At 38.5% G+C, this 9,817-nt stretch overlaps 1 pseudogene; it reads left to right on the plus strand.

Moving 5' to 3' along the window:
* Positions 1-921: 921 nt before the first annotated feature.
* On the plus strand, positions 922-9,356 carry LOC133314997 (probable aspartic proteinase GIP2; annotated as a pseudogene).
* Positions 9,357-9,817: the final 461 nt, after the last annotated feature.

Consider the following 9,817-nt stretch of genomic DNA (forward strand, 5'->3'; position numbering starts at 1 on the left):
AAGAAAATACGAGAAGAATGCAAGATCTGGAGCAGTGTTTAATGAAGAGGACAAGGCTTGGGGCAGGAGATGTTAATGGCCAGGAAGGAGATCGCAACCCGGTTACTGGAGTAGGAAACCAAAGAAGGCCCAGTCCAGTGATCACACTGGGTACGAACCCAAGCAACAATGAAAGACCCAATCTTGGGAGCCCGATGGGTCCGAACCTGGAGGGCATTAGAACGGGTGATCAGAATGCTGCTGTGCAAACTTTGGCTCAGAATGCTTCAGCAGGAGAGAATGGGCAAAGAAACCGGGATGGTACACATCTAAATCAAAATGCTCAAACTGCTAGGGGGCGTCTCGAACCCGGTGGTTACATGAGGAAGTATAGTAGGGGGAAGTATAATAACAGTCCCTTCACTTGTGACATACTGAATGCTCCTTTCCCGGAGGATTTTGATTTGGCACGCTTGCCAAAATATGATGGAAGTCAGGACCCACAGGTCCACATTGATGCCTTTGATACAGACATGTATATCTGAGGAATAGATGAGCCCCTCATATCTCGGATATTTGTCATAACTTTGACTGGAGCAACGCAGGCATGGTTTTCAACCCTCCCTGCTAATTCCATTGGATCTTTTGAGGAATTTAGACAAAAGTTTCTTCTGAATTTTGAAACTAGAAAAAAAACATCCAAGATTCGAATTCGCGCTTGGCAAGATACGACAACAATCCAGAGAAACCCTCCAAAGGTATCTCAACCGGTTCAAGGATGTTGCCTTACAAGTGTCGGGCTTACAAGAAAATGTCCATGTACATCTCATTGTGGCTGGCCTGGATGGAGCATCTAGACTAGCCAAGTCGGTCTACAAAGACCCTGTGAGGACATTGGAGTAGTTCAGAACTCGTTTTAAGAAATACTTGGAACTTGAACAAATGGAGATAGCAAATGTGCTATCAGAGGAAGGAAAAAGGGCAAGTCCAATAAGGAGGAGCCCAACCCTAAGAGAAAAGGAGCGACCCGGTAATAAAAAGAAAGACTCTCGAGGCAGGAACCTGGATGATAGAGATCGGGTAGGAAGATATGAAAAATATACACCGTTGAATGCCTCACGCTCTCAAATTTGGAGGGAAGTGGCAATGACAGAGATGAAGAAAGTAGATAGATCTCGGCCCATATTCGATAGAGGAGGTTTGGATAAGTCCAAATATTGCGTCTTCCATGATGGACCGGGTCACAACACTGATCAATGCTGGGATCTCTGAGATGCTGTGGAGAAATTTGTTAGAGAAGGGAAACTACGCCAGTATGTGATCAAGACTCAGGGTTCCAGAAACAACAAGAGAAAGTCTGGAAATCGGAAGAGGAGCAAGAGTCCAGTACCTGAGAAAAAGAAGAAATGAATTAGAAAGATGATTCCAATAATGATGAATTTCCTGAAGCCGAGTTTGATTGCAACGTGATCAGCGGAGCTCTTAGAGGAGGAGGAGATACTGTGAGTGCAAGGCGAAAGTATTTAAAAGAGGTCCTTTCAATCCAGGATCATCCCAAATTCAAAGAGGACCCCAGCAAACCAGACCCTCCTCTGCTCTATTTAACAAAGGAAGACACGTAAGGTGTTTTTCTAGGGCATGTAGATGGACTAGTCGTCACTGGAACCCTGGTAAATTGTCGGGTTAAAAAGATTTTCGTAGATGCAGGAAGCAGTGCCGACATTATACTATGGGGTGCCTTAAAAAAGATGAACCTTGATGAGGAGGACCTCAAATCCTGCAAGACAACCTTGATAGCTTTTAATGGAGAAAATACACCTTCTAAAGGCTATATAGATCTCAGTCTAACCCTGGGAACAAAAGAAGCGTTCAAATTAGAACAAAAGGTTCATAGTGGTTGACTTCCTGTCAGAATACAATATCATTTTGGGGAGACCAACCATACATAAATGGGACATGCTGGTGTTCACAAAACATCAAAAGATAAAGATGGTAAGCAGCAAGAATAAAGTCACTACCATCAGTGGCGATCAAAAAGAATCCAGAGAATGTTACTTTGAAACAGTCAAAGGAAATGAAGGAGGGCACCTGAGTCCACCCCGGATACGTCCTGGGGATAAAGCCGGCAAAAAGGCTAGATCACTTACCCACCCAAGGCTAGAGCACACTCTAATAAGCAACTTTGGTGAAGACACCAAGTGAAAAGGTGCTCTCTTGGAGCTACAATGGAGGGGAGAAGGTGGGAGGTCACAAACTCAGAAATTTCCAACGCTGGAGGCACAAGAATAGACCTAGGATCATGTGCCAAGGCTATATATAGGCCATTTAAGTCTTAATCGCACTGTATTAGCGCTAATTTCTACGCTTAGCATTTTAATGCCAAACTTAGGATTCTGAACCTACTCATTTTTATAAGATTTTTCATATTTTTATTTTATTTTTTGTAGCACCTTCCGGTACGCGCTTTTCCATAGCCAGTATCTGTTCTGGCACCAGTTATCATTATTTTGACTTGAAACTTGTTTTACAAGTCCTATATATTATTCTAGTAATATTCTCACACTTATTATAATTTTCTGGGATACTTCATTGGTACGCATTTACTCCGAGTAGCAGAATCGGTATCTGCACTTTTCGTCCGAAAAATGACTTTCAGCATTATTACTCACTTACTATAATTATCTAAGCCTCATAATAATTATTAGGGTCAATTATGGAATTATTTTCTAATTTCTCATAATTAATTAATTAACTTCATTAATTAACGGTGCGGGTTCTTACAGAACCAGAATTGTGTTTCCCTCATAGATATCTTTTTCTTTTTGGCTTTCACAGGAAATTCTTCGTTTGCCTTGCATTTTCTTCGGTGACGACCCTTATGTTTTGCTTCCAAATGTGGATGCTTCTTAGTCGTTGACCTTCACTCCATTGTTCATGAACCCGGTGAGCACCACTTCAACTGAATATTTCATTGGCGTGAATAAAATCCATAAGAATCAATGATAAGGTTGTGCCTGTTAATGCCACTTTGCTAACCATAGATAGCCAAGGCATTGGTGGAACCAAGATTAGTACGGTGAACCCCTATATTGTTTTGGAAGCTTCTATTTTAAAGGTCGTGATAGAGGCTTTTTGACCATTGTGCCCTTTTTGACCATAATAAGTACCATTTTGCCCTTGTTTCAAAATATTCAACCAATCTACCAGTGTTTGACAGTTGACTGATCTATATACTTGAGTATATTTCATATTTTGGCTTTTTTTGAACATTTACTTGAGTATAGGACCCAGATACTCGAGAATTAGTTGTTCCTCGCAATATTCTCGAGTATATGGATCATGTACTTGACTAAATGTTCAAAAAAATTCTTCCAAAATTTTTCTAACGCGTAGCTCTTGAAAAATTATATGGAAAAAAAGCACCTGATTCGGACATCCAAGTCAAAAGTTATTGCCTTTCGAAATTTCTACAAAATTTTCAAAATTTTGTAATGCCAATTTCCAATAGGTTTTATGAGATCCACAAAGCTCCCTCTTAGGTTACCTGTCAAGTCCACACTATTATGAGTATACAACTATAGAAACTTGTTTGATTCAAAAAATCTCATGAAAAAAAAATTAAACATAAAACTTTGGAATCAGGTGTCCAAATCGGGTCATAACTTTTAACTCGGGTGTCTGACTCAGGTGTTTTTTTATTCCACAAAACTTTTTGAGAGCTATGTGTTGGCAAATTCTTGAAGGATTATTTGTTAGTGATGGAAAGTAAAAATTTAAATCACATTATTCGCAAAGATAAAATATGCCAAACAGGGCAAAAGAAACAAATTTTGAAAAAGTTTTAGACGAAATCCCCTATTAATTTTTACGATAAAATTTGCAAAATTTTGTAATGGAAATAGATTTTGTGATACCCATAAAGCTCTTCCTCATGTCACCCGAGTCAATACAATATTATGAGTACATGACTATAGAAACTTGTTTGGTCAAAATAATTTAGTGTTTCGAAGTTTTACGTTTAAATTTTTTTCACAAGATTTTTTGGATCAAACAAGGTTCTATAGTCCTATACTCATAATATTGTGGACTTAACTTAGGTAACCTGAGAGGAAAACTTATTGGCATTACAAAATTTTGGAAATTTTAGAGTAAAACTTCGAAAGGCCATAACTTTTGACTCTGGTGTTTAAATCAGGTGCTTTTTTTCTGATTCCACACGAATTTTTGAGGCTACGCATTGGAAAATTCTAGTAGGAAATTTGGTCACAATATACTCGAGTATATTGGTTGGAACAACAAATACCCGAGTATTTGGGTTTATGGTTTAAAAAACCTAGATGTTGAATTTTTACTCGAGTATATGGGTTTGTGCTCTAGTATATTGCGCGGTCAATGGTCAAACAAGGATAGATAGATGAAATGTTTTGATATTGGGGAAAATGGTATTTTTTATGTAGTTAAGGGTACAATAGTCAATTACCCTAGTTTTTGTGGGTAAATTGTAATAACAACCACACATCCTCTATATTACGCCTCTCACGGTGCTCCCTCGTTGGAGACACCGGCTGCTACAACATTAAAAACACCGTCTGTGATGTGATAATGGACATTACAGTAACCAACACCACCACTAAAGGCGAGCTTGCCAAAGACGTGTTGTCCGTCCAGACCACGAACGAGTTCCACCCTGGTCGGCTGTGTCACAGTTCATGTTCTTATGTGTGCTCACTTTTTTGCTACAAGGACTTGCCATTGGTGTCTCTGACATGGTTGGCCTTGGTAGAACCAGAATTGTGTTTCCGTCACATATATCTTCTTCTTTTGGCTTTCACAGGAAATTCATTGTTTGCCTTGCATTTTCTTTGGGGATGACCTTTACATTTTGCTTCCAAACATGGATGCTTCTTAGTTGCTGACCTTCACTCCATTGTTCATGAACCCAGAGAGCACATATTCGGTTGAGTATTTCAATGGCGTGAATGAAATCCATAAGAATCGATGATAAGGTTATGCATGTTAATCCCACTTTGCTAACCATAGATAGCCAAGGCGTTGGTGGAACCAAGATTAGTACAGTGAACCCCTATATTTTTTTGGAAGCTTCTATTTAAAAGGTTGTGACAGAGGCTTTTTGACCATTGTCCCCTTTTTGACCATTATAAGTACCATTTTGCCCTTGTTCTAAAATATTTAATCAATCTACAAGTGTTTGACAGTTGACTGATCTATATACTTGAGTATATTTCATATTTTGGCTTTTTTTGAACATTTATTCGAGTATAGGACCCAGATACTCGAGAATTAACTGTTCCTCGTAATATTCTCGAGTATATGGATCATGTACTTGAGTAAATGTTCAAAAAAATTCTTCCAAAAGTTTTCTAACGCGTAGCTCTTGAAAATTATATGGAAAAAGCACCTGATTCGGACACTCAAGTCAAAAGTTATAGCCTTTGGAAATTTCTCTAAAATTTCCAAAATTTTGTAATGCCTATTTCCAATAGGTTTTATGAGATCCACAAAGCTCCCCCTTAGGTTACCCGAGTCAAGTCCACAATATTATGAGTATACGACTATAGAAACTTGTTTGATCCAGAAAATCTCATGAAAAAAAAATTAAACGTAAAACTTTGGAATTAGGTGTCCAAATCGGGCCATAACTTTTAACACGAATGTTCGAATTAGGTGTTTTTTTATTCAACATAACTTTTCGAGAGCTGTGCATTGGAAAATTCCCGGAGGATTATTTGCTAGTGTTGGAAAGTAAAAATTTAAATCACATTATTCCCAAAGATGAGATATGCCAAACGGGGCACAAAGAAATAATTTTTGGAAAAGTTTTCGGACCAATTCCACTATGTAGTTTTATGGTAAAATTTGCAAAATTTTGTAACGGAAATAGATTTTGTGATACCCATAAATCTCTTTCTCATGTCACCCAAGTCAAGTACAATATTATGAGTATATGACTATAGAAACGTGTTTGGTCTAAAAAATATGGTCTTCCCAAGTTTTATGTTTAGATTTTTTTCCACGAGATTTTTTTGGATAAAACAAGTTTCTATATTCCTATACTCATAATATTGTGGACTTGACTCAGGTAACCTGAGAGGGTGCTTTGCGGGCATCACAAAATTTATTGGCATTATAAAAGTTTGGAAATTTTAGAGTTAAACTTCGAAAGGCCATAATTATTGACTCGAGTGTCCGAATCAAGTGCTTTTTTTATTCCATATGACTTTTCGAGATCTACGCATTGGAAAATCTCTAGAAGAAATTTTTGAACATTTACTCGAGTACATGGCCCATATACTCAAGTATATATTGAGTGGATCAACAAATGCTCGAGTATCTGGGTCCTATACTAGAGTAAATGTTAAAAAAAACCCCATAATACGAAATATACTCAAGTGTAAGGTCGTGTACTCGAGTATATGGGTCAATCAACAGTCAAAAAGGGACAGATTAGTAAAATATTTTTGAATAAGGGCAAAATGGTACTTATTTTTGTAAAAAAGGGCACAATGTTCAAATAACCCAGTGACATAGGCTTTTGTCAAGGCTTCTGCTGCTAGCTAGGAACATTATAAGGTTTTCTTTTGTGGCTCCATTACAAGCATGCTTAAGTAGAAAGAATGCGTTCAATACACATACAGTTGGGGTGGTCGGAGCCAACCTTTGAGCTTGTTCTCCAAAATGAGAATGTGGTTTGCAGGATTTTTGGTGCAAACTCGGTTGTGAATATGAGCGATGATGTGATCTTCTTAGGGTTTTTGAATAGTGGAAAGAACACAAGGACTTCAATAGTTATAGGAGGGTATCTGCTGAAGGACAATCTTCTGCAATTTGACTTGGCACTGTAACACCCAGCATATATCCGGTAATGTTATCATACTATCGTATTAAGCTACGCTTAATTAAAAATGCGGAATATCTTTTTCTTTTCAATTATGAAGTCATTACCAACTTGCTTACTAATCAATTAATAAAACATTGCCTGTATGCAATTGCAATAAAACAGCTAACTGAAATACCTCATTAATTAAAATAACATAAGTATGTCTCTAGTCACGGAACTACAACATGTAGACCGGACCAACTATCAGTTTATACAACTCAACTCAAAAGTACTAACAACATAGTGACATGGACAACTCCCATGCTCACCCAAATAAGGCAACAAATTCCAACACAAGTCTCAACATTAACAACAGAATAATAATGCGGAAAACATAAACAGCATCCAGTCCAGTCATGCTAGCAAATAAGCAGTAATATCATCAACTAAGCTCTGGCCTCCTGTCGCCAAAGACATCAGTCACCATACTACCTGAACCTGAAATAAGATTCCCCAAACGTGTGGTGAGATCTCTAAACAAGAAATCTCAGTAAGGCAAGGGGTCCTCAAGGATCTTCCACCCCAAGCTCACTTACATGTGCAATATAAGTTCAAAAGCAGTTTATCATCATCAGCTCTAAAATAGTGCAATGCAGCAGATAATCATGTTATGTGTGTCAATTCTATTCTATTGATTAGAGAAATGCAGGAATACGTCTATTATCCACATAATATGCAAGACGCTACTTGCACCCACCCATAGACTCACCATCTTGTATGACACCACATACTCAGGCTTACCGACTAAGTGGAAACAACACATACATATTATAAGCCACTGCACATATCAGCTCAAAACCATTTCAAAATATCCAAAGCATGTAACACGACATGCATATAACCATACCCCCATGGGACATGGTGGAATCACAACATGGCTAAACCGAGGACACGAAAGCTTACCTTGCAAGCTAACTCCCAAAGTCAAGAGTCCACAGCTCAAGTCCAACACACAGCAGATCACAATCTCATATGGACCAATAATAGATCAATAAACATGCACTACAAGCATACATCATAAAGACAACGTCTTTCTTACGTTTTACGTCTTAAGGCTTCTCACAAAGCCATAAGCCTTTAATCCCATGATTCTGACTTGCATTAATTAATTACAGAAGTTCAACTTCCTCAAACTAGGGTCCACAAACCCAAAGATCAGTTCTTGATGAACAGTACGCTACTGTTCCTCGCAAACCCAGAATATCCGAATATTCTTCGGGGGCATATCCAGATATCCAGTATCCGGATATCTCTCTGGAAATATCCGGGAAATCCAGATCCCCATATCCGGATATCCAATATCCGGATATTTTACGAGCAGATATCTGGATATTTCGCGATAGAATGCAGTTTCTGCATTTCGCGAAGATATCCTTCCAAGGTTCCATTTTTAACACTTAAACACATTAAAACATGCATTTTTATACCCTTAAAGGTTCACATACCAGCTGGTTACTTGCTTAACCCATTTACATGCAAAGTTATCACCTTTAACCCATAAAAACCCATGATCAAGGTTGGTACAACTTACCAAAGCTCAAAACAGAAAAGCACAGGCTCTTGGAGCTCACCACACTGCCTCTCCAAGTCTGACTTGAAGGGTACACGAAAATGCTACCAAAGCTTGACCATTTCCTCACAAAGGAAGCTTCTTGAAGCTTCACAAGACAAGAACAAGATGGCTCTCACCCAAACTCCAAACTCAGCACTCAAACTGACCTCATACAGTGGCCAACAACTCACAAGATACACTCTCACACCCTCACAATGATAGCCCTCAAGTGTTTACCAAGTAAAAGAGGAAGAAACCAAGTGAAAGATGACCACTTGGCTCACAAATGGAGAAGAAATGGTGGCTGACTTCAAGCTCAGCAAACTCACATAGGAGGCACAACATGGCCTAGGGTTTAGTGCCCACTAAGGCTTATATAGGCAGTTTAACACTTAAACACACAATATTAACTTTAATTGCTACGCTTAGCATTTTAATCCCAAACTCAGGATTCTTAACTTACTCAATTTTACAAGAATTATCATATTTTTCTTATAATTTTTGGAGCACCTTTCCGGTACGCGTTTTTCATAGCCAGTACCAGTTTCTGGCACCAGTTCTCATTATTTTAACTTGAAACTCGTTTCACAAGTCCTACATATTATTCTAGTAATTATCAAGCACTTATTATAAATTTTCGAGATACTTTTTCGGTACGCATTTATACCGGCTAGCAGAACCGGTATCGGCACTTTTCTTCCGAAAAGCGACTTTCAGCATTCTTACTCACTATAATTATTAGAGCCTCATAATAATTATTAGGGTCAATTATAGAATTATTTCCTAATTTCACATAATTAATTAATTAACTTCTTTAATTAACGGTGCGAGTTCTTACAGGCATCTTTAAGATTAGGCTTCAGATCTTTGCTACTCTTTGATAAGCAAACAACTTGTGGAAACTTTTACTTTTCCTCCACCGCTTAGAGGGCCTTTTATTCTTTTTTGGGTTGGTGTAAAAGTCTATACTATATATGTTATTGTACCTTGAGAGCCGCAAGCCCGATATATACCCTTGAGAGGGGTAAAGGTCACTATAGGGGTATCGTTGCCAGCAAAGGTAGAGACAAAGCTAGACAATAACGTCACATGAATGGTATTCAATAGTAAAAGTGAGGGGGATGTGTGTGTGATGGGTTCTAGTGGAGGCTTCTAAAATTAGGCAGGGTAACGGTACATAGAGATTGGATCTCTTTGCTTGGTAATGGAAGAAGTATTTATAGGGGGAGGGGATGCCTTGCTCGCATGAGAGGGCGAGCCAGTCAACTTTCCTTGGGATGTGTCAAGGGCGTCTAGCATTGCTGCTGCAGCAGCCTTTGTGGAAATATCTATTTAAGGGATATAATAGGGCTACCAAAGGAAGATAACATCTCCACGTAGGACATTTT

This window comes from Gastrolobium bilobum, unplaced genomic scaffold (genome assembly GCF_033153095.1).
Source record: "Gastrolobium bilobum isolate Gb01-03AN ecotype WA unplaced genomic scaffold, APGP_CSIRO_Gbil_v1 utg1154, whole genome shotgun sequence".
In the NCBI taxonomy this organism is placed as follows: Eukaryota; Viridiplantae; Streptophyta; class Magnoliopsida; order Fabales; family Fabaceae; genus Gastrolobium; species Gastrolobium bilobum.